Raw genomic sequence first — 26,499 nt, 5'->3', positions numbered from 1 at the left:
GTATGTCTGCCAAGGTCATGTGCCATGTGAACAAAAGTTACAGTGTAACAAGTAGTGATTCTGTTGATCCTACAAGATCTCACAAAGCAGCAGGTAGATTGACACAGCTACTAAATTCCATGGACAGTGATCACCAATAGGCATCTGTGAAAAATACCTGAAGACAACCAAGAAGCAAATCACTTTCCATGAACCCTGTATGTCCACAAAGATGAAGACATATCCACATTAGACACCACTTCATTCGATCAGCGCTCCATGAGTGTAAAATAACTGAACTCCATCCCACAGCAGATATGGTGGCAGATGTTATGACAATACCAAATACAAAATCAGTTTTGGGTTGATGCACAGTATGACCTTCAGCTCCACCAGATAGAGGTTACAACAGCCTAGTGAATGCTTCAATTAATTGAGAGATGTATATGGAGGAAAATCAAATACAGGTGAAAAGGTTTTCTGTAAACTGAACAAGTCACTGTATGCTCTCAAACAGTCTGGAAGAACCTGGAACAACATGTTACCTGATTATCCAGATAAAAATGGCTTTACACAGAACTTAGATGACCACTGGGTCTACAACAAACCCCCTGAAAACAGGGATAGATGTTCATCATGAAGTACAGTAAGCTAGCTGGGATACTGTTGGTGATCATGATCACAGGTGTGTATTTATTGTCTCAGGAACAGACTGGCTCCTTTACGAGTGTGTTGGCTACAGTATCTGTACATAAAGGCTCTATATAACATGACATTGAGGTCAGAAGTCCATCATGAACGCTAAAAGCCTCCACAAACTTCCAGAGGGAGCGATTCTATGTCCCCCACCAATGTGAAAATCACTGTTGTTGGTCATTTAGAGTCTTAAAATACCACCTGGTCCTATAGATTCAGTGTGCAAAAGAGGGTTGTAGATACACTCTAGTGAGAGCTATCCAGCTCCTGTTTTTCAATTGTTCCAATAGAGAAAGTATGAAAGAACCATTAAAAGAACTGGTGGATGTTTGTTTGTATGTTTTGTTGTGTTTTCAGTGGGTTTGTGGTGCAGTAAACAAAATAACACTTAGTGGATGGTTCTCTCTGCATTCCTTTCTTTTTCATTTCAAGACGACTTACAAAGCCGTAACCATTACAACGTGTACAAGACCTGATCCAAGTTGGACAGTCAGTAAATTGCCCCAGTTCATTTGGCTCAGACAACACTGGACTGCAGTCAAGCATGTAATGAGATACTTAAAGGCTTCAGCTGATCATGGACTGTGTTACCAGAAGAGTGGAGAGGAACTGAAACTTGAGGCACACAGTGATGCAGATTTGGCATTAAATTCAGGAGACAGACGAAGCACAACAGGCTCCAGTTTTAGTCCAACTAAAGACTGTCCTCTTACTCTCTGCTCTGTCTACATGTGAAGGAGAATACATGGCACTGGCTGTTACTATTCAAGAAAGCTTGTACCTCACACAGCTACTAAATGCCATGGACAGTGATCACCAATAGGCACCTGTGAAAATACCTGAAGACAACCAAGAAGCAAACGCTCTTTTCATGAACCCTGTATGCCGACAAAGATGAAGAGGAGCTCATCAAAGTCAGTTTTGGGTTGATGCAGATGACACCACAGTATGACCTTCAGCTCCACCAGATAGAGGTTACAAAAGCCACTCACGCCGACTGATTGTGAGATGAATATGGAGAGTACTCAAACACAGACTTGTGAAATTTCTTACAGTGTGTTACTGAACACCAAACCCAGACTGACCAGGTAATGGCAGCTGATAATTTCGATGGGGAGAGATCTGTACCCCCCCTTGCAAACAGCTAACTGTGGTGATTAAATTCCTGCAGAGGTTCAAGAGTCTCAAACCGCTAAAAGACATGGTACACACTATTCAAAGAGAGACAGAAAAGCACCTCTAGCTTTAGTTGACTGTGTGTCAGATATTGAAGACCAGGTACTGACCAATACTGACTATTGTTACAGGGTCGGTAACAGAGCTTCAAAGAGGAGTTCAACTAAATCACAGTATTGGGTTGATGCAGATGACCTTGAGCTCCACCAGGTGGACGTTACAACAGCCTGCTTGCATGAACACATTGATGGAGAGATGTGTATGGAGCAACCAGAGGGATTTAAAGGAAAGAAATACAGGTGAATCAGGTCATTAGGACATCTGAAGTACATAAACAAAGTACGAAATAACCATTAAAAGAACTGGTGGATGTTTTGTTGTGTTTTCAGTGGGTTTGTGGTGCAGTAAACAAAATAACACTTAGGGGATGGTTCTCCCCGCATTTCTTTCTTTTTAAGTTCCAAGACGACTTACAAAGCCATAACTGTTACAACGTGTACAAGACCTGATCCAAGTTGGACAGTCAGTAAATTGCCCCAGTTCATTTGGCTCAGACAACACTGGACTGCAGTCAAGCATGTAATGAGGTACGTAAAGCACTGGCTGTTACCACTCAGGAAAGCTTGTACCTCACAGCTACTAAATGCCATGAACAGTGATCACCAATATGCACCTGTGAAAATACCTGAAGACAACCAAGAAGCAATCGCTCTTTCCATGAACCCTGTATGGTGACACAGAGTGTGTTACAGAAAACCAAACCCAGACTGACCAGTCAATGGCACGTGACTTCCATGAAAAGAGACATGTACCCCCATGCTAACAGAAGAGGTTCAAGAGTCTCAAACTGATGTTCAAGAAGGAGACAGACATAGCACACGCCATCTAAGGAGAAACAGGAAAGCACATCAGTATTTAGCTGACTGTGGGTTAGATAATGAAGACCAGACACTGATCAATACTGACTACTGTTACAGGGTAGAGGAGTTCAACAAAATCACAGTATTGGGTTGATGCAGATCACCTTGAGCTCCACCAGATGGACGTTACAACAGCCTAGTGAATGCTTCAATTAATTGAGAGATGTACATGGAGGAAAATCAAACACAGGTGAAAAGGTTTTCTGTAAACTGAACAAGTCACTGTATGCTCTCAAACAGTCTGGAAGAACCTGGAACAACGTTACCTGATTATCCAGATGAAAATGGCTTTACACAGAACCTAGATGACCACTGGGTCGACAACAAACCCCCTGAAAACAGGGTTAGATGTTCATCATGAAGTACAGTAAGCTAGCTGTGATGCTGTTGGTGATCATGATCACAGGTGTGTATTTATTGTCTCAGGAACAGACTGGCTCCTTTACGAGTGTGTTGGCTACAGTATCTGTACATAAAGGCTCTATATAACATGACATTGAGGTCAGAAGTCTATCATGAACGCTAAAAGCCTCCACAAACGTCCAGAGGGAGAGATTCTATGTCCCCCACCAATGTGAAAATCACTCCTAGGCCTTGATTCAGAGAGATGTATTCACTAGGTTTTGATCAAGTTTCACAGGAACATCGTGAACTAAGGAGCTGATCAGTCAGAACTTCACTGACCGTGACTTCTTTAGGGGCTAGAGATCGTATATTTAACAGCCCAAATTCAATACAGGAGCTGCTTGAACTCGGAAAGCAGAATGAATCTGAATCAATTCTAATAAAGTTGATAAAGAGGATTTTCTGACTTTACGATTATAAATCATGCGGGGACACAGACACAGTCTCCGTACTGCAGGTTAGTCTGAAACACTATGAGTGACTCTGATATATTACTGTTTAATACAAGCAGAGAAATCACAGAATTAATGCTGATAAAATCGAGGAAATCCTCTTAATCTAACCTGACTGGTGGGACTGGGAAGAGCCGGTCAATCCTGGAGCAGCAGCTTCTCCGTGTTCCCAGAGATCACGACGGACCCCAGGCAGCTCGGGTGAACTTCTCTGCGGAAGAGGACCTGCCGCTCCCCAAAGACCTCCCAGAAAAATCAGCGCCGACGCCCCTGTCCGGCAGCCAGCAGTGGAGCGAAGAGCCGGTGAACTTCTCTCTTACTCGTCGGTAGGTGAGCAGGGGGCCGAAGACGATGATCCTGGAGTCTGTCTTTCTTCAAACGGGGCTGAAGTCGCCTGCCGACGTCCAGGACACGGACACCTGGAGAACAGGAGACCGTGGCGTTGCTCTTTGGGCTCGGATACTTTGAGGAGTTTTACAGCAGAGTCTCCAACAATGAGAGCACCGCCCTGAGGAGCTGTACTCGGTGCCGGAGCAGGTGAAGGTGAAGAGCTGTGGTGGTGGGGAGTGGAGGTGACGAACCTCGGGGTCTTCCGCTCCGGTAGCGCTGGAACTGAGACCGCCGCGTTGGAGACGTCACGGGCTGCCTCTGGCCTCGTCTTCCGTCGGTGGAACTCGGACTGCCGGTCCAGCTGGACGAGCTCCAAGCTGAGCGTCTGGAGAGCTCGTTCCTCCGCGGTCTCCATGTTCCCCCACAGTGAAGTCAAACACAGGCGGTCAGTGAGACAGAGGACTGTACAGTAACACAGCCAGCTGCTGTGATCCTCGAGCTCTCTGCTCCCTAAGATCAATCAGACAGAGCTGAGAGTAAAGACTATAAAGGAGAGTCGGTCGCTCGACGCTCTGAGTCGACTCACGTCTCGAACAGCGGTTCAGAGTCTCGCTCAAAATACCGGAGATCACGTGATCGGCGGAACCGAAGCTTCGTTACGTCACTGAAACCGATCACGTGTCAACGCGCGTCAGTTCCCCGGTCCCGCTGTAGACCCGAGCACAACGAGCTGAATATAAACTGAAATATGAACTTAAATAAAATATAAATAAATAAAATGAGTGAATTTGGTTGACTTTCATTTTAAGAGAAAACTAAACATGAACATAGTTTTTACTTTGAACATCAGGTGTTGTTTCCAAACCGACAAAAGAGATAAAAGTCCTTGACAAACCTCCGTATTTGAGGGTTTTTAACTGGAGACGATGTGAAATTACCTCTAATAAAACATTAAGAGGAACAATAAGGACTAAATGACGGCAATCGTTTAAAATGTCTACCGCAGTCCAATTTCCAGACACTGGAGAGAGGGGTCTGCCCCGCCCCCTCAACCCCAGACCCGCAGCTCGAGCGGGTTGCCAGGTTGAGGACACTGAACCTGCAGGAACGAGCGCGAGACGAGTTCAGTAACTTTTACAATGACAAGCGACGACGAGTCATTTTCTGTAAGATGATCAGTAAATATACTCGCTTGATCTGTTTTTACTGTCTGTTCATTATAAACCAGCTCATGAGGATTTTATATAACTCTGTCAACTGTTAGCGAGCTAGATGCAGCGCTGCCGGCTTTATCCAGAGCCAAGCTCGTTTCTAAACGTTTCTCGTGTCTCGTTTCAGGTTAAATGAGTTTAATGAAGTGGAGATTTGGAGTCAGATGAACTTCACACTGTGAGGTATGGCCGTGTCTAACAGTCCGGCTGTGTGTCTCTGTATTAATGCGCCACAGGAGCAGCGCTTTTTTAGAGACAACAAATGAGTAATATATTGATCCTTTCTGGTTAAATACTTCATCTTACAGATATTCCACAAACAATACTAATTAATAATATAGAGAACTATAAGAGAAACACTGAGATCTGCAGAAGAACAAGTAACCTGAAGGAACTAGACCAGGCGGCGGAGGACTACATTTTGAGGACCCGCAGATGAAGTTCAGCTCAATCAGGCTGGAGGGAGAAGGTCCGCTATCAGAGAGAGGAGAGTGAGGCTTTATCACCGGGGGAGGAAACTAGTCTGAATCCCAGCACTTCAGTGTATGTAGACCACAATAATCACCTCCATGTTATTAAAATATTCAATAATAAGATAAAGCTCCCATTAGTTTGTTGTTGTTGTAGATTGTTAGTTAATTAAGAAGGACGTTGGCAGATCTAGCTAGATAGTTGGGTAGCTCGGCTAATTAGCTGTTAGCTTTCACTGAACTCCAGCTTTCCTTCCTTCACAGTTTATTCAGGTCAGAGAGCTTTTATTTGTGGAAACACAGAAGAGTAGTTGGTGTAATATTGGTGGAGAGATTTGAGTAATTCTCTTTTTTATGGTTGGGACTGATATCTTATGGTATCTTTGATGGAGGAATCATGCGTTGTTGGAGAGGATGCTACGTCTGAGGCCCACATTGAGGTATTGAGGATTGTGAAGGACCACATGAAGAAGACCTTTGAAGACTCTTGGAAGATTCTCAGGGGTAAGTGGAATAAAGTAATGTGAGGTAAAACAGTATAGCCATCAAATGTGATGTGATGAACCCACTTCATATGAATAATTGTGTCTTTTATAGTCTACTATAAGATATTTATGAAGGTTTTTTTTACTCTCCACTCCTGCCTTCATCTCTGCACTTTATTGCAACATCATAATGAAGCTTTTGTGTATTTTCTGCTTTTGTCTTACAGTGTATGATGAGGTTGATGCCATCCATCCTGTGATGGTGAACATTTGTCACCGCTTCAGCTGAAACAGTGCTGGGAGTTTTCCTCTAAAGGACTCCTAGGTGATCTTCAAGAGATGCTCAGAAAAAGTGTAAGCACACCATTTTCATCTCCACCAGCAGACCTACAGAAGACTCTTAAATTCAGTGATGCTCTCAGAGGTGTACAGGGTCAAAGGAAGGTGCTTCAGTGTGTATCTAATATTACACTAAATTATGTAAGTATTCCTTTGATGATGTTGGTGTAACGGGCCGCCTGCATACTGAAGTGATTCCATTCATTAGCAAAGTCACGTACTTACTAAACATAGACACTGTGTGGGTTCTGTATGGTAAACTGTTGCTTCTGGTTTCTGGTGGGTGTTTTTCTTTTTAATAAGGCTGATATTCTCTTATATAAGTGTAACCTACTTTACGTACATTTTGCCATGTCAGGATGAAATGATTTTTTTAGCTTGTATAATAAAACCTTTTTACTTAGTTTAATTGTATTATTTTGTTAATTTCTGTTAATGCCATATTATAATGGTATGGAGTGTAATTTCTTTTAATTTTATCATTTCTATTTCTGTTGCTCTTTCAATTAATGCTAAAGTTCAATATATTTACTATTTATGTTCTATAAATAAACAGTATCAAATGACATTTTGATCATGAGTGGATATTTCTGGTAGTCACTATAGGGTCCAGAATGGCTTGTCACTGGTGTGGTACCTCTAAAAGCACATGCTGGTACCTTTTGGAGAGGGGACACAGCTGTACCATAGTTTAAAGGTGCATTTTAGCCTCTTAGGGAACGTAACAGTACCTTAACTGGTACAAGAAACATGGGTACAATAAAGTGCTGAAAGGTTCTCTGTAGTACCTCAATAGGTTACAGCTGCAGGGACAAGCCTTTGTACTCTCTTAAGTCCAAAATGTTCTTGGTGTGTATGTGCACTATATACGAGAGAAGCCCTCAACTGACTACACAATAGAAACACCTATATCTATATGCTGTTCATCAACTTGTGCTCTGCCACCAGAGCTGGAAATCACCACCTGCATTTGTAATTGGGTCTTGGGACATCCTAATAAAAAAAAAAGACCCCAGTATGTGCGGTTGTGTAGTTCTGTGTCCTCCAGACTCTCTGTGTGACAGCGGAATATGGCAGCTCCGCTGTGACAGACTGAGGCTCTGCAAAATGCTCAGGACATAATAAGTGACACAAAGTCCCCTTCCATGAGAGACGTTCCTCACCGGCACTGTGTGTAGAAGGAGATTGCAGCTTCATTAGGGACACCTTTCAGCCCAGGCACACACTGTATAACCACCTACCATCCAGGAGGACATGAACAAACCAGTGAGATGAGACTGTCAGTGTTTGTGTCGTAATATTTCACATTAAAATATTCAAATCTAGGACTGTTTACTTAATCTGCCTCGACATGTGTAAAGCCATCACTAGACAATATGACAGGAACAACTTTCTCTCATTTCTTGGAAAAATCGTCTTTGTGAAAATTGGCAGTAGTTTAGTGTTCTGATGGACTTTAATTTAGTTCATGAAGTAATGTGAAGGAAAGGACCCTCTCCCTCTCTATGGAGTTCACTTTTATAAAGCAAAAACACACAACAACGGCTTCTGCACTCGAGAGTCTAATACAGTGTCTTTAATATTCAGCCTCCAATCACTCACTATTAAAGGCACAGAATCCATACACTCGAATAGCAGAGTGCACTTCTATATAGTGAGAAGGAATACTTTTGGAATTGACCTCATAGATGGAGCTTGGATGTCACCTTGTGGTCAAACCGATAAACTGCAAGAATTATAAATAGATGCACATATTGACAAAATCTGAATAAATGGAATACATTAAACATCTGTTTTAACAGCTGAGGCTTTTTAACAAAACTAACTGTAAACATAAAATAATCTTTATTGACAAAAATAGCAGAATGTTCTGCAATTTAACAAAAAGACTTAGTTATGCTGATCTATCTCTTCCAAATACATCAAATACTGTCAATAATGCATTTAAAAATGAAAAAGTGCTAGAAAATATGTGAGCAAAGATTGTCTACCTTATGAGACGGTATAAATGATATTTGAACCGATTTTGACTTTATTGATGCATTTGATTCATTTAAAGATTGAATTCTTCAATAAGTGAATTTCATGATTTACAAACTGTGTAAAACCACAGAGTCAAAGTTTAAAACGTTATTACCTGTGATTTATTTTTACATTTCTAATATTTAAATCAAGCAGAAATGACCCATCCCCACATTCCCCAATACACACAAAGGTTTTACAGTCCAGCTGTGCAACATGTTGGGTGCAGATTCCTACCAGAGCCCCACAGATAGAAAATGATGACCCACCAGTTACAGCAGACATATGACTCTCCCATCATAAAGCTATGAACTCTGCAAGTGTTTGCGGTTCTGGTGGACAGGTCGTACACTCACTCACCTGCTGTTTGTTTGTTTGCTCTCTTGACAAATTACTTGTTACTCCTAGTCCTCAGTTGATGTTCCTTCATCTTTGCTTTTGCTTATTTCTCTTAGCTAGTTGGTATTGTAATCTTTGTGCCAACTGCGACCTCTTACTTCACGTTACTTCGTCTCACCATCCGTCAATTGCGTTTCTGTGTGTTTGTTTACCTTGAGGAACATGGCGACCGCCGAGGAACGTGCTCTTCAAACGCTCAGCAAAGAGCTTGTCTTGCTGGACCAGCAGATCCAGTGGCTGTTGGAGAAGCAGGCCGAGCTCCACCAACAGAAGACGATGCTGGAGGCCGTCGGCACCGTGGTTCTCCACGTTGGAACGAATGACGTCTCCGCAGTTCTAAAGGAGCACTTGCACACGCTTCTGGACACCGTCCGGAAGAAGATAGACGCCAGGATCATCGTCTCTGGCCCCATGTCCATGTACGGTCGAGGGACTGAGTCGTTCAGCTGACTCTCCACTGCTGGCTTCGGGATTGGTGCGGCAGCGTTGGAGTGGACTTCGTAGACATCTGGGAGAGGTTTTGGAAGCGTTCACCCTCTACCGTAGAGATGAGCTTCACCCGAGCCGCCTGGGGTCTGTCGTTCTCTTCAGCAACTTGACGAAGGTGGTACGCCATGACTGACATGCTCTACCCAGTCATACCACTCAGGTAGGTGAATTAGAGAGTGGCCAGGTAAGTGTTTCACTCTGCCATTTCTTGTATGATGTGGGAAATAGTAATTTACCAGTATCACTCTCATATAGCTGATCAGATAAATGCTGCAGCATTGAGACTGTGTCTGTGCCTCATATAGTCCGCAATCGTAGACGTTCAAACATCAATTTTAACAACCTGATTAGAATCGACATTAGCGCTTCGTGATGTTCGAGTACTAGCAACTTCCGCATTTTTGGGCTGTTAAACATACGGTCTCTAGCGCATAAAGCCGTCATTGTCAATGAAATTGTTACTGTAAAACCCCTCAGTTCACTGTGTCTCTGTGAAACGTGAGTTAAACCTAATGAATTATTGCTGTGAATGAATCGACTCCCCCAGGCTTTAACTACTGCAGTTATCCACTAAGGTCTGGTCATGGCGGCGGCGTAGCCACAATCTATGATTCAGTTCTAGGTATAATCCTTAACTCAGGTTATGAAGCTAAATCGTTTGAAGTGCTTAGTCTTAAAGTGGCAGGCTTTTCTCCGGCTTCTATAAAGCAGCACTCTTTTCTGCTTATTACAGTCTATCGTCCTCCTGGACCTTATAGAGATTCTCTTAGTGAAATTGCCGACTTCTTTTCAGAAGTAGCTGTCTCTACTGATAAGACTTTGATTGTTGTAGATTTCAGTTTGCATTTTGAAAAAGAATCAGGACCCCTATAGAACTGGGTTTAAATCAATCTTAGATGCTTTGGGATTCATTCAGAATGTTTTAGATCCAACTCCTAGATATAGGTCCAACCATACACTAGACCTAGTTCTGACCCTGTGTATTGAAACAGAACATTTAGTAAGCATTTCTCAGCCTGACTCCATTTCTGACCATTACCTAATCACGTTTGTAGTCTTAAACCAGGATATCCGCCTGCCGCCTCGCTTTATGAGAAAACATACCATAACAATGTCTACAGCTAGTGTATTTATTAATAACCTTCCAGATTTAACCATCTCCAGCCCATCTCATCATATAGATCTTGAGCATTAAACTGATGATCTGCTGTCTGTGCTCCGCTCTAATCTTGACAGTGTTGTGCCAATTAAGATCAAACAAATTAGGGAGAGAAAGCTAGCGCCTTGGTGTAATGACCATACGCGTACTCTCTACGGCTTGAATGGCATCATAGTCATGTGGAATACAAAAAACCTCCTCGTTTCTTTTCATAGGGTCTGCACTACTATTCATGTGCTGCTTGACCTTAGTGCTGCCTTTGATATCGTAGATCATGCAGTTCTGCTTGACAGGCTTGAAAATACTGTAGGAATTGTAATGTTTCCTATTCTTAATAAAGAAACATTATTTTCCACCACTCTGTTTATTTCAGCTCCAGTACTAACAGGCTGCTGTGTGGGTGAGCTACATTCTTACTCTCTTTTTACTTCAAGGTTTTTCTAGAAGTAGCTGAACATATGTTACTCACTACTGCCACCTAGTGGACTAACAACAATTACTCTATCACTACATCCCCCTTTTTCTCAAGAAATGTATCTGCTAACATATTATTCAGTATAACAAACAGAACATCAAACATTCTCTTACAAAGATCGTCGAAATACCAACATGAACAACTTTTTTTTTCTTCTTTTCGTTTTTTTTTTAAATTTTTTTTTTTACAACATCAGCAATGTAAATGTAGTGCTAGCAGAAAAGTGCTCTTTTACAGGTTCAGTCTATCCGGCGCTTTAACTTTGCATGAGGATCTTCTTAACACAGATAGGTTAGCTTGCTTGTCTGCCACATCACTGTGCAGAGTGATTGGTGTGATGATGCAGAGGTTTCCGAATCTCGGTCACTGGGCTGTTCTTGGAATGTCTCTTGTGTTTTCAGAAGGGCTCTACGATTCCTTCTCAGAATCTGTCCATGAATGACAATCCTGTTCTTTCTAAGCAACAGTCCATTCACCATGCTTAGATCCACTCTAATGTTGTAATACTGCTGACATAACCCTTTAGGCCAACTAGTGTTCATATATGTTATGACCTGTTGCAGTACCTTGTCTTTAGCTGTTTCAACTGCAATCAGCTCAGACTTCATATCAGACACTGGAAGGGTTTCAGAGACCAGGTTCACATGCAGATTAACATCCTTCTCTGTGGAACTCTCACTGGTCAACTCATTGTGTTTCAGTGCTCTTGACAAAGCATCGGCCAACACAATGTATTTTCCTGGGGTGTAGATCAGTTCAAAATTGTAGCGCTGAAGCTTCATCATTAACCTTTGAATCCGTGGAGACATTTCACTCAGGTTTTTCTTAATGATGGCTATTAATGGCTTGTGGTCTGTTTCTGCCACAAATGTAGGTAAGCCATACACATAGCTATGGAATTTCTCCACGCCATACACTAACCCCAAACATTCCTTTTCGATTTGCGCATAGTTACGCTCAGATGAAGTCATTGTTCTTGAAGCGTATGCGACTGGCTTCCAGCTGTAACCATCAGCTTGGAGAAGGACTGCACCTAATCTGTGTTTCGATGCATCTGTGGATAGCTTTGTAGGTTTTGACAGATCGAAGAAAGTCTGTACTGGCTCTGTGGTAAGGATTGTCTTGAAACTTTCCTGCTCTTTCTCATGTTTGGCAGTCCACTTGAACTCATTAGTATGGTGCAACAGCTCTCTCAAGTGCACCGTCTTTGAAGACAAATTTGGAATGAATTTTCCAATGAAATGTATCATTTCCATTACTCGCAAGCCAGGGAGCCAAGGATCGCTTGTGTCTTTGCTCAGGTTCCACGCCGAATTCTGAAAGCTTGTCTCCCAGGAATGTCAACTCCTTAACAGCAAACTGACACTTGTCTCTGTTTAGTTTCAGGCCATGCTTCTGAATGCTTTGCAGTACCTTGGTAAGTCGTTCATTATGCTGGGCTAGTGTGGAACCCCAATGGATGATGTCAATGCCCTCAATGATGCTCTCCATTGCTCTGTGGAAAATTTCTGGAGCTGAGGGAATTCTAAATGGCATCCTAAGAAAAGAATACCGACCGTATGGGGTGTTGAATGTGCAGAGCTTTGTGCTGTCTTCATGCAGTTTTAATTGCCAGAAGCCCTGGGATGCATCAAGTTTGGAAAAATACCTTACTCCTGCCATCTCACTTGTAATTTCTTCCCTGGTCGGAATCTGGTAATGTTCTCTCTTGATATTTGCATTTACTCTATTTTCTGTATGACACCCAATGATGTCATTCTGTCCAGCTCTTGTTTTAATCTGCCTCGGAGAGGAGCTGGAACTCTTCTGGGGGCATGAACTACTGGCTGTGCATCTTCCTTTAACTGTATGTTGTAGGTAAATGGAAGAACACCAAAACCCTTGAAGACATCTGGGAATTGCTGCACAACTTCATCTGTATTACTATTCTGCATGCCAGTATTGTTAATTCTGTATACTCGCTTGACCAGTTCTAGTCTCTCACAAGCCTTATCACCAACAGTGAGTCATGTCCATCTGGCACAATGACAAACAAGGGGTTGTGTTCTCTCTCTTTTACTGTCACAGTGAGTCTGCAGTTGCCTTTAGTTTCAATGCATTGTCCATTGTAGGCTTTAAGCTGTACCGACTTCTGATGAATTTGTGGCTTAAATTTCATTGTTTTGATGTAACTTTTGGTAATCAAATTGGCCTTGGCTACTGTGTCAAGCTTGAGTGGAACTATAGCTCCATTTACACACAACGGTACCATCCACTTGTCTTTCTCCACTGTATCAATGTTGGTCTGCTGAGTATGCCCCAGTGTGGAATCATCACGACTAATCATACCCACAAAGAATGTATTGCTAAGGTCAGTCTCTTCTACTGCTTCTATTGCTTGGCAAAGTGATTCAGTCCCTTGCATTTTGCACAACATTTGCCAAATGCTGGACACTGTCTAGGAGCATGCCGTGTGCCACATCGTCTGCAATTAAATGTGTCTTTCTCCTTATGCTGTTTCACTTTGTTTGGCTGATATTTCTGAACTTTTCCAGTCAATGCTGATACAACTGCACCTTCACCATTAACAGCTTTTGTGATCTGTGATCTGTGATCGAATGTCTCCCCCTGTTGCTGAGTGCAAGAACAAAAGATGTACCTTTCAAACGTTTCATTCTTCTTTGGCGAGCAATGTTCATCAAATTTTTCAATGACTTTGTCATACTTTTCTCTGTCATCTGCTTCCCCAAAGACAAATGTATTGAAAACCTCTATTGCTCTATTGCCTCTTTTCCTGCCACCGTGAGAAGCAAAGCAATCTTGTGTGCATCTGGTTTGCTTTCCAGGCCCACGGCTTGAAGGTACAACGTGAACCGCTGCTTGAATGTCCTCCATTCCGCATCCACATTTCCAGTCCAGTTTACCGCATCAGCGGGCTTCACACTGTCCATGTTGGCAATTACAGATGTCAATAAAAGCACTCCTGGTACCATGTAATGTTTCCTATTCTTAATAAAGAAACATTATTTTCCACCACTCTGTTTATTGCAACTCCAGTACTAACAGGCTGCTGTGTGGGTGAGCTACATTTTTACTCTCTTTTTACTTCAAGGTTTTTCTAGAAATAACTGAACATATGTTACTCACTACTGCCACCTAGTGAACTAACAACAATTACTCAATATCACTACAGGAATTAAAGGGTCTGCCCTTGCTTATTTAACAGATCACCACCAATGTGTTTACTTAAAATATGAATATTTTTACTACTCAAAAGTAAGATATGGTGTTTCTCAGGGATCAATCCTGGGTCCGCTACTGTTTACTCTTTATATGCTGCCGCTGGGCAAAATAATCCGTAAACATGGTAATGACTTTCTCTCATTCTCTCTGTTTTAGATGGGGGCTGTCGTTCATATTCCGCTCCCGTTAACAGCTCAGTGCTGTGATTTCCTTCATTCTCCAGCATTTCTTTTAGTAACCGTGTAGTTTGATGCCTGTGTTTACAGTATAATGTCGGGCTGTCCTTTTCTTTTCCTTTTCTGGACTCCGGAGAGTCGGCAGTAACAGCAGCGAGTGTTCGGAGCTCTGCTGCTGTGAAGGGAGAAGTAGGCTGAGAAGGTGAATTCAGAAAAGTTCCTGTATCTTGTGGGATCATCGTCTGTCGTTACCCACGGCTTCACTCACTCCAGCAGCCCGCTAGCCTCTCTTAGAGGTGCGAGCTATTGCTAGCTCTCAAACTAGCTATCTAGTTTCCATTAGCTGCTCACACCAGCTGGCTGAAGTTGAGCAGTGTCTGAGATACATTTACAGCAAACCCTCATCTGTAAAACATTATATAAGGAAATCAAGTGTTTTATATACGAGTCTGTTAGATAAACTTCGTATAAGCTGTCTGGTTGCAGTAGTGGGCGAGGAGAGTCATATAGTGTACAGCTATCATTACTGTTTATACTGAGCAGATGTAGGGAGCTTACAGTTCTGCCTGTAGCTCTGACTGGCTTTTTTGAACACATGAGTTGAGTACAATACAGTGGCCACAGAACAATCTGCTGTCAGCAATGTCTTCGAGGAAGCTTAGCAAGCTAGATAGTACCAAGAAACAAAGCCTATCAAGTTCAAGCAGCAAATTAAAATTCCTGTTTGTTTTAACATCCATATAGAAAAGATCACTGAGCTGGTGCACACAGAAGACATGAACTCATCAGCCAGACCCCCAGCATAGAGGACATTACAGCTCTGTTTAAGGCATGTCATGTGAGCTGCAGTGCTGTTTAGACTTGCCTGTTGTTAAAATATATTCCTAGTCAATGTCTAACAACTGCATTAGTATGTTTGTATAATTAGCTTTTAAATTGAAATGTTCTCGACTGTTTTCGACATTGCATTATTCTGATCAACTTTGAATCATTTACTATTTATGCTATTTTAGGCAATACAGATATTGAAGTTCTGTGATTACTAGAGAAAATCAGTATATTGACATGCTGTACAGTCAAATAAAGCAACCCAGACTGTAGACAGTGAGCACATATTGATAATGCTGTACAGTGAGCAGTATTTGTTTTTCTTGCTGTTAAAAACAGTCTTTATAATTCTACTATTTGAGACTCTAATGCTATTGTACAGGTGCTGTTCATAAAATTGGAATATCATGAAACTTGTATATTATATTCATTTATTACACACAGAATGATATATTTCAAGTGTTTATTTCTTTTAATTTTTATGGTTATAACATCAACTTTTTCATAATATTCTAATTTTCTGACCAGCACCTGTACATGACTCAACTGAAGATGTTCAGAAATCAGGTTCTGAATCTTCTTCTTGTGCTTCTTGATTCAGACTGCCTTCGACCACCCACTGCTCCTGATTCAGTCACAGAGAGGAGCTTCATTGGTGGAGAGATCTACCTGCTGTTCCATGGCCTCAGTATGGATTACTCTCCGGTCCTCTGGTCCTAGGCCGGTAAATCAAGCAGTGTCTATGGGAGGAGATCCGCTGCCCAACAGAGCGTGGAAGTTCAGGTCTGTATCACTGAGACAACCGGGACAAACTTCACCCTCCATATTGAACTGGACACCAGTGGAGAGCCGATGCCTGAGGTGAAGAACATTCAACCACTGCACTTTAATGATCACTTCTCTTGTAAATAAATGTAATTTTTCTCTCAGAACAGATGTTTAATCATGAGCAAATTTCTCTTTTTCAGGGTTGTCTGAAAGTAACCTACTTTCAAATCTACCAAGCGTTTCACCTCATTTACACTATACGTCCAAATATTTGTGGACACCCCTGCTTAACAATCCATTCAGATACTTTATGTTGCACCCATTGCTGACACAGATGTGCAAATGCACACACACAGCTTGTCTAGCCCCTGTAGGTTAGATTGAGCTGTGGAGCAGTGGAACTGTGTTTTCTGAAATGATGGATGGTGCTCCATCCAAAACTTTAGAGATGGGTTAGAGAGTTGGGGATAATTAGGTGGGGTGATCAACCAATATACTGACCTCACTAAAGCTCTTGTCGCTGAATGCAATCAAATCCTCACAGCAATGCTGAAAAAAGTGTCAATTAGAGAAATCTTTGAGTAACTCACCCCAGAGACGTTATTAATGAGGAGACCGGTCGCTGGTTGAAATATGAATGGGAGTTCTCGTAATGCTCAAAATGGCATCTGTTTACTGACAAAGCCCTGCCCCCAACACAATCAACCAATCAGGTTCTGAATAAAGTCCCGCCCTTCAACAAAAACAACCAATCCGTTGGCTGCTTACGGATTAAATCCCACTCTCCGGTAACGAGCTAAAGTTGCTCGACTACATTGTGGCTCTGGCCAGACCGTGTCAAAATAAAAGTCACTAATACAAACGAATCTGCAACATAAAATACTTTTTGACTGAGAGCTAAAATTACTGTCTTACATTAATTCCCACTTCCACTTTTATTTTGTTGTTCATCCAAAAATGTATGTGAAAACTGATTAAGTGAAAACTGATCTACTTTTGTTATATTTTATTGCTGCTACATTACATATCCTTGGCTTTAAAGTTTGAAAGAAAAAAAGGTATTGGAGTTTTATTAATCTTTTATAATATATAACTTTTATCTTAGCAGGGTAATTCATTAACACAGTGAATTTCTGAATAAGTTATTCATTTTTATTGACTTAATTGTTACTTATCAAATACCTTAAACTACCTCAAGCTTGTTGCAGCCGTAATCTGCTGCAGCTTGAGAAGCTTAAAAATGAATAAAGATTTTATTTTAATTGAAGTGTTTGTCATTATTGAACAGTATGACTATTACTCTATTGAGTGTCATTTTAGTAAGAGAAGGACATTACCACCGTTTATGTTTTTCAGATTCATGTCAATGTAAAATATATAAACAAATTCCTAAATAAAATTTAAAAAGTCATTTGTGTTTATTTACATTTGTGTTTTAGGTTGTGGCCAATCGACTGTGGTGAGAAGCAGTTTGACCAATGGTTGCTGTAGATCCTGTACATGTAGACCAATCGAGGCGGTGAGAAGGCGGAGCTTCAACGGCCGTGTTTAACGCCGCACACAGACTGAGTAGCGACTGTAGAAAGAGACGCAGACCTGAAATAAATGAGCAGACATTTTTCACATCCCAAAAAAAAGAGGACGTCTGGTCACCCTGCTTAACGACCCTTCACTTAGTCTGTCCTGATCATTTATATGATCATTAAATCAGGATTTCTACTGGAGCTTTCCAGCTGCTGCTCTTTTAACTCAGGTTTAACTCAGTCTGATATTAAACGGTATATCAGCCATCTGCTGGTCACTTCACCACATTACATCAGCGCGGTATTTTCCACTTACAGCATCATTTTAACATTTTTAAATTATACTGATATTGAGTTATTCAATCAATGATTTTACATGAATTTACATGTATTAACAGTGGTGGCTTTTAAGAGATGTTTTTAAATCATAATTAAAATAAATTAAACTGGTGATTTTTGGTTGATTGTTGTATAATTGTTATTATCAGAAAAGTGCTGGACACCACCAAGGCACCAGATAAATTATTAAATGCTGGCACTGAAAAAGAAATGACGAGGCTTGTTTCGTTTGACCCAGTGACTCTGCTACTGATGAGCAACAAGAATAACCCTTTTGTATTGTAGATATTAGATCTATTACTTGATTTTATAATACTGGGATAAAATCCATATTAGAGAATATTGTAGCCTACAACTTGATGTCTTTTGTTCAGATGCTAGAGGGACCCCAGAGTGAGTCCAAAACAATGGATCTATTTGAAGCTGTTAAAAATTTTAATTCATAAATGATTTTTATACAGATAACAGCTCTCACTGTAACACAGAACAGAGGAAAACAACTCAACACACTTTTAATCAACAATTATAGGACTTCAGTGGTTTCAGTGGTGAATGTTTTTCTGGTCTTTCATACAGGAAAGATCTTTAAATACTAAAGCGGAAGAAATCGTTACATAAATTAATAAGAAAAATAATGAACAGTGCGCACATCCTGCCCTAGAGGAAACAGATTTAGAGCAGAAACCGCTACCATTCTGGCTGCTGAGTGCTGATTGGCTGGTCAGACTCACAATTGATTAAAATGTGTGTTGAGTTGTTTTATGATGTATTGTGTCGAGAACGTGAGCAGTTATCTATATAAAAATTTAGAATCATTATTACTTCTGCACAAAAGCTCCGTATGGACCCATTCATTTTGGACTTGTGGTTAAGCGCCCTCTAGTGTCCGAACATAATGGAGGGCATAATCAAGTGGTTTATCCATTTAGAATAATGTCTAATAGTGTAGGTCATATAAAGTCCTCTATAGGGGGAGTCTCTGATATGTCTCGTCATTACAAGTTCTCTTGGATTGTATTAGCTAGCATGCTACTGCTTAGCCAGCAGAGTTGCCCCCCCCCCCCCCCTTTAACAGTGTGTTTTATCTAGTGGTATCTTGCACAAGGTTAGCTCGATAGCGCACAGCAAGTGCATGATAACTAGCTTTACCTGTTAGTATCAGTTTTAAATGCCAGAGTAGCAACAACAATATTACATCAGTTTACCATGCTAATGTTTAACATTTGATTAATAAAGCAACACTTTATTCAGATAAAAACGTCTCAGTAATAATCAAAAAAATATCTTTCCATAAATTGTAATCTGGCATATAAGTATGACAGCTGTGTGAAGGTGGGCAATTAATCACGTGCAATATTTTAACCAATGGGACAGTCGGGGGGGGGGGGGGGGATAGAGGAGTCACGGCACTGGCTGATCTGACCTACTTACACCTAGAAGCGCTGAGTCTTTATACAAGGAAGCTGTTACTGACATATAATAATCACGACATGCCGCTTCTTCCATGTGTAAATCAGTTGGGTGTAGAGACTCTCCATATATCAGCTAAGTATAAACTGTGCTTATAAAAATATTGTAATTATGTTATATTACATAATGAAAATATAATAACAAAAGTACATTTAAATATTAAATCATTGTTTACTGTTGTCTACAGAATATTGGTTCCTAAAAATACCACTCTACTTCTATTACCATAAAGGTAACACTAACAAGTGATTGTCATTATTTTAGTTCATTTAGATTTTCATTTATTGTATTTATTAATTATTAATGTATTTGGTGTATTAGAATGCACTGCTTGTTTTATAGAAATAATTCATAATCCTGTGTGAATAATTCATTTTATGGAGTATTTTACAGACAATCAATCCCTCAACAGGCTTATTTACTATTTGAGTGGTGAAAAATGCACACAGACACATCAGTGGAACGCACCGAGCAACAGCCGGTGTTACAGTATAAGAGCATCACAAGGACCATAAACCTTTGAGAAACTGCCCTTCTTGATTAAAGATGAATGAAGATGACCAATGGCCCAAATATGTGGTATCCTCATACTTTATTAAAACTACTGTAATGAAAGAAGTTGGAATGTGTTACTTTTTACCTCTGGAAATAGACAAAAACAGACCATTTTACACAGTAAACCTCAAATCTCAGAATCTCTTTATTCTGCCAAATATGTTACAATTTAACTTGGTGAGAGCAACACAAGTATTACACTAAGAGAGAAAAATATACTAAACAATAAATAAAATAAATAATAAGTTAAAGTAATAAAGAGCTGTAAAAAAAACTGTAATCAGAAATCTGTACTTGTACAGGTATGAATACTGTATATCAATATGTAGCCTGAGTAGACATCTATATACAAACTATTATGTACAGATATGATATAAACATTTACAGAAACTTAACATTTGTACAGCTGTGCAAATGGTAAGCATGTTATGTATCAGTATTTTGTTGAAGTTAAATCCAGTTTGGTTCAGTGAAATTTAGAAGCTCAGTTCAGTTTTAGAATAGGTTTATAGATTAGGGTGTGAACCCTAATGTAAAATTTACAGTTCTATTATTAAGCTTATATTTCACAATTGCACATTTCTGTGCCAAAGGTCATGACAGTACATCAGTTATGAGAGAAAAAAGTACATTTTAATAATAATAATAATAATAATAATAAGAAGAAGAAGAAGAAGAAGTAGTTAAAATAGTAAAAAGGAGTTAAAAGTCATGTTTGCTGCTTTTCCTGATCTCAGTGTCTTCGCCTCTTCCTCTTGGGCTGCTTACGCATTGGCTCGCTGCTTATGTACAGTTCAAAGTAAGGGACAAAGCTTGTCCCAGTTGGTTAGCTGAAGACCTCTGCGATCTGGACCTCCATACTCAGAGTGGGACAGCAGCACTGCTCCCACAGTCACTGCTTGATTTCTCTGCCTAGCTGCAGGCCGTAGGGACGGAGATGTCCTGATGGAGTTCTGAGCAGAGGGTCCACCACATGACCAGCAGGGAGGTCTCTCTACCAGTGGAGCTTGTCTCTGGGACTGAGTCAGGAGCAGTGGGTGGACTGACAACAGTCTGAATCAAGAAGCACAAGAAGAAGAGGAGCCTTACTACCTCTGCTCTGAAGGAGCAGTCTATTAAATGAGAGAGGATCATGGTTGAAGGGTTTGAAGGTTGTGCTGGTGTGTGATTTACCTGCTGAGGAGATGTGACAGACTTGGAGATGCAGCTGAAAGTGTGATCCAGCCTGGAGCTCAACACCTGTATTGAGATCTCTGGAGCTTTGGACCTTAGAAGCTCTACTTTTAGCTGCAGATGCTTCCTCCAAGCACTCTCTCAGCCATCTAGTAGGTACTAGTTTCCTCCTGAGGTAGTACTGACCTGCAGAAGAATGATTCCTCACATCATTTAACTAACTATTAGTCTAATTTAATAAAAATACACCTCAGAAGATACATGTATTTCTGTAGGAGATGTTCGTAAAAGAATGTAGCTGATGTTGAAAAAGAGCTTTGAAGATCAAATCTGAAGAGCAGATCTGAAGAGCTTGTGTTCTAACTTTGATTGTAACTTTGATTGTGTTTACTTTTGAAATCTGGACTCAGAATTCTGACATCAGCAGGTAATTATGACCTCAAGAATGGTTGAGGCCCAAATTTCTGCTGAGTGGTTTCCATAGAGACGGATGAACATTAGAGTTCAGAATGTTGGGCTGATTTAAATGTAGAAAATCTTCACTGCACCGAGACAAACATTAAAGCTTTAGGAGGTGATTCTGTAGAAACCGGACACAAAAAAGATAGCTAGCTACATCTCCTCATGTAAAACATCCCATTCAAAACCAATACAATCAGGACCATAAGTATTTGGACAGTGACTGAATGTGTGTAATTTAGCTTAAGTACACCACCGCAGGGGATCTGAAATCAGGTAGTCAACCAAATGAAACAAATCCACAGGACTTTCTCGTGAGGATTTTAAGGCTGTGGTGAGAAGCAGTTTGATCAATGGCTGCAGGTAGATGCAGGTACAGGTAGACTAGGTCTGGTGGTTAAGAGTTGGGGCTTAAAGAGACATGTTTAAAAGTGTACAAATTTGAAAAACTACCACTGTAACAGCATGCATCACTGTCCCTGATATATATACAAATATATATATATATATATATATATATATATATATATATATATATATATATATATATAAATATAAACACAATTAAGAACCACTTTTAGTTACTCTATAAATAGTACATAGATGAACAGCCAAAACCAGTTGCAGAAGGAAAGAACCTTGTTGCCCGGATCCAACATTGGGATGGGGGGTCCTATGAACCTGTAAGACAAAAAAAGGCAATACATATATAGAAACTTTACGATCACCTACTTTTTACACAGTAGCAGACAGATATAAAGCAAAACACACACAGTTGCAGATGGACAGACCCTTGTTGGCCACATCTACCATCAGGATGGGGTCCTGAAAACCTATAAGACAAAAAAGGAAGTCAATACATGTATAGAAACTAATTTGATCACATACCTGTTACACAATTGCAGATAGACAGCGAGTCTCACACACAGTTGCACATGGACAGACTGTTTTTCACCACATCCACCATCAGGGAAGTAGAGGGTCATGGGGTCCTGAAAGCCTTTAAGACAACAAAGAAAGGCAATATATGTACAGAAACTGAATCATCACTTACCTGTTAAAGAGTTGAAGAACGAAGGTAAGTGAGCCACACACAGCTGCACACGTACAGACCCTTATTCACCAAAGGTAGAGGTTAATGGGGTCCTGAAAGCGTGTAACAAAACAAAGAAAGTCAATACATCTGTGAAAACTGAATGATCACTTACCTGTTACAGAGTTGCAGACAGATAGGAAGTAACACACACAGTTGCACATGGACAGACCGTTATTCGCCAGATCCAGCATCAGAGGGTAGGGAATAATGGGATCTTGAACCTGTAAGACAAAAAAAAGAAAGTCAATACATGTATAGAAACTGAATGGTCTCTTAACCTGTTACAGAGTTGTAGAATAATGGACAGCGAGCCACGCACAGTTACAGATGAAAATACATTTGTTGGCAGGATAAACCATCAGGGAGAAAAGGTTGATGGGGTTCCTGCCAACCTGTAAGACAGAAAAGAAAGTCAATACATGTGTAGAAACTGAATGATCACTTACCTGTTACAGAGTTGCAGACAGATAGGAAGTAACACACAGTTGCACATGGACAGACAGTTTTTCACCACATCCAACATCAGGGATGTAGAGGGTCTTGGGGTCCTGAAAGCCTGTAAGACAACAAAAACGCAATACATGTACAGAAACTGAATGATCACTCACCTGTTACAGAGCTGGAGAACGATTGACAGCGAGCCACACACAGTTGCAGATGAAAATATATTTGCTGGCAGGATACACCATCAGGGAGAAGAGGTTGATGGGGTACCTGCCAACCTGTAAGACAAGAAAGAAAGTCAATACATGTATAGAAACTGAATGATCACTTTCCTATTACAGAGTTGCAGACAGATAGCAAGTCACAGACAGGTGCACATGGACAGGCCTTTTTTCACCAGATCCAACATCAGAAGGTAAGGGCTCATGGGATCGAGAAAGCCAAAAATAGAAAGTCAATATATGTATAGAAACTGAATAAACACCTACCTGTTACACACTTGCAGAAAGATATATGGGGAGTCACACACACAGTTGCACATGGACAGACCGTCGTTCGCCTTATCCACCATCAGAAGGTACGGGCTCAAGGGATCCTGAACCTGTAAGACAAAAAAAGAAAGGCCTACCTGTTAGAGTTGCAGAACAATGGACAGCGAGCCACACACAGTTGCAGATGAAAATGCATTTGTTGGCAGAATACACCATCAGGGAGAAGAGGTTGATGGGGTTCCGGGCAACCTGTAACACAAAAAAGAAAGTAAATACATGTATAGAAACTGAATGATCACTTTCCTATTACAGAGTTGCAGAGAGATAGCAAGTCACACACAGTTGTACATGCACAGGCTGACTTTCGCCAGATCTACCATCAGAAGGTAGGGGCTCATGGGATCGTGAAAGCCTGTAAGACAAAAAAAGAAAGTCAAAACATGTACAGAAACTGAATGAACACCTACCTGTTACAGAGTTGCAGACAGATAGATAGGGAGTCACACACACACAGTTGCACATGGACAGACCGTTGATCACCACATCCACCATCAGAAGGTAGGGGCTCAAAATATCCTGAACCTGTAAGACAAAAAAAGAAAGTCAACATATGTATAGAAACTGAATGAGGACCTACCTGTTACACACTTGCAAATAGATAGATAGGGAATCACACACACAGTTGCACATGGACAGACAGTTTTTCACCACATCCAACATCAGGGACGTAGAGGGTCTTGGGGTCCTGAAAGCCTGTAAGACAACAAAAAGGCAATACATGTACAGAAACTGAATGATCACTTACCTGTTAGAGAGTTGCAGACAGATAGTAAGTCACACACAGTTGCACATAGACAGGCCGTTTTTCGCCAGATCTACCATCAGGGAGGAAGAGCGTCTTGGGGTCCTGAAAGGCTGTAACAAAAAAGAAAGTCAATATATGTATAGAAACTGAATGATCACCTACCTGTTACACACTTGCAGACAGATAGATGGGGAGTCACACACACAGTTGCACATAGACAGGCCGTTTTTCGCCAGATCTACCATAAGAAGGTAAGGGCTCATGGGATTGTGAAAGCCTGTAAGACAAAAAATGAAAGTCAATACATGTATAGAACCTGAATGATCACTTATTATTCAGTTGTTGGTAGGAATGAATGATCACTTATCATTCACTTGTTGGCAGGAAACACCATTAGGGAGAAGAGGTTGATGGGGTTCTGGACAACCTGTAACACAAAAAAGAAAGTCAATATATGTATAGAAACTGAATGATCACCTACCTGTTACACACTTGCGGACGGATAGATAGGGAGTCACACACACAGTTGCACATGGACAGACCATTGTTCACAACGTCCACCATCAGAACGTAGGGGCTCAAGGGATCCTGAACCTGTAAGACAAAAAAAGAAAGTTAATACATGTACAGAAACTGAATGATCACTTGCCTGTTACAGAGCAGGAGCTGGAAAACAATTAACAGTGAGCCACACACAGTTAAAGGTGAAAATATATTTGTTGGCAGGATACACCATCAGGGAGAAGAGGATGATGGGGTTCCTGACAACCTGTAAGACAAAAAAAGAAAGTCAATATATGTACAGAAAATAAATGAGCACATACCTGTTACAGAGTTTCAGACAGAGAGATATGGAGTCACACACCCAGTTGCACATGGACAAATCGTTTTTCGCCACATCCACCATCAGAAGGTAAGGGCTCAAGGGATCCTGAACCTGTAAGACAAAAAAAGAAAGTCCATACATGTATAGAAACTGAATGATCACTTACCTGTTACAGAGCTGAAGCTGGAGAACGATTGACAGCGAGCCACACACAGTTGCAGATGAAAATATATTTGTTGGCAGGATAAACCTTCAGGGAGAAGAGGTTGATGGGGTTCCGGGCAACCTGTAACACAAAAAAGAAAGTAAATACATGTATAGAAACTGAATGATCACTTTCCTATTACAGAGTTGCAGAAAGATAGCAAGTCACACACAGTTGCAAATGCACAGGCTGATTTTCGCCAGATCTACCATCAGAAGGTAGGGGCTCATGGGATCGTGAAAGCCTGTAAGACAAAAAAAGAAAGTCTATACATGTATAGAAACTGAATGAACACCTACCTGTTACACACTTGCAGACAGATAGACATTGAGTCACATACACAGTTGCACATGGGTAGACTGTTTTTTGCCACAACCACCATCAGGGAGGTACAGGGTCTTGGGGTCCTGAAAACCTGTAAGACAACAAAGAAAGTCAATACATGTACAGAAACTGAATGATCATTTACCTGTTACAGAGTTGCAGAACGATTGACAGCGAGCCACACACAGTTAAACATGAATATACGTTTCTTGGCAGGATACACCATCAGGGAGAAGATGTTGATGGAGTTCCTGAAATCCTGTAAGACAACAAAGAAAGTCTATACATGTATAGAAACTGAATGAACACCTACCTGTTACACACTTACAGACAGATAGATAGGGAGTCACACACACAGTTGCACATGGACAGGCCGTCTTTCGCCAGATCTACCATCAGAAGGTAGGGGCTCAAGGGATCCTGAACCTGTAAGACAAAAAAAGAAAGTGAATACATGTAAAGAAACTGAATGATCACCTACCTGTTACACACTTGCAGACAAATAGATAGGGAGTCACACACACAGTTGCACATGAACAGACAGTTTTTCACCACATCCAACATAAGGGACGTAGAAGGTCTTGGGGTCCTGAAAGCCTGTAAGACAACAAAAAGGCAATACATGTACAGAAACTGAATGATCACTTACCTGTTAGAGAGTTGCAGACAGATAGTAAGTCACACACAGTTGCACATAGACAGGCCGTTTTTCGCCAGATCTACCATCAGAAGGTAAGGGCTCATGGGATTGTGAAAGCCTGTAAGACAAAAAATGAAAGTCAATACAT

Source organism: Salminus brasiliensis, chromosome 25 (genome assembly GCF_030463535.1).
Source record: "Salminus brasiliensis chromosome 25, fSalBra1.hap2, whole genome shotgun sequence".
Taxonomy (NCBI): Eukaryota; Metazoa; Chordata; class Actinopteri; order Characiformes; family Bryconidae; genus Salminus; species Salminus brasiliensis.
The sequence above is the reverse complement of the archived record's forward strand: the minus strand, read 5'-3'. Positions refer to the sequence as shown.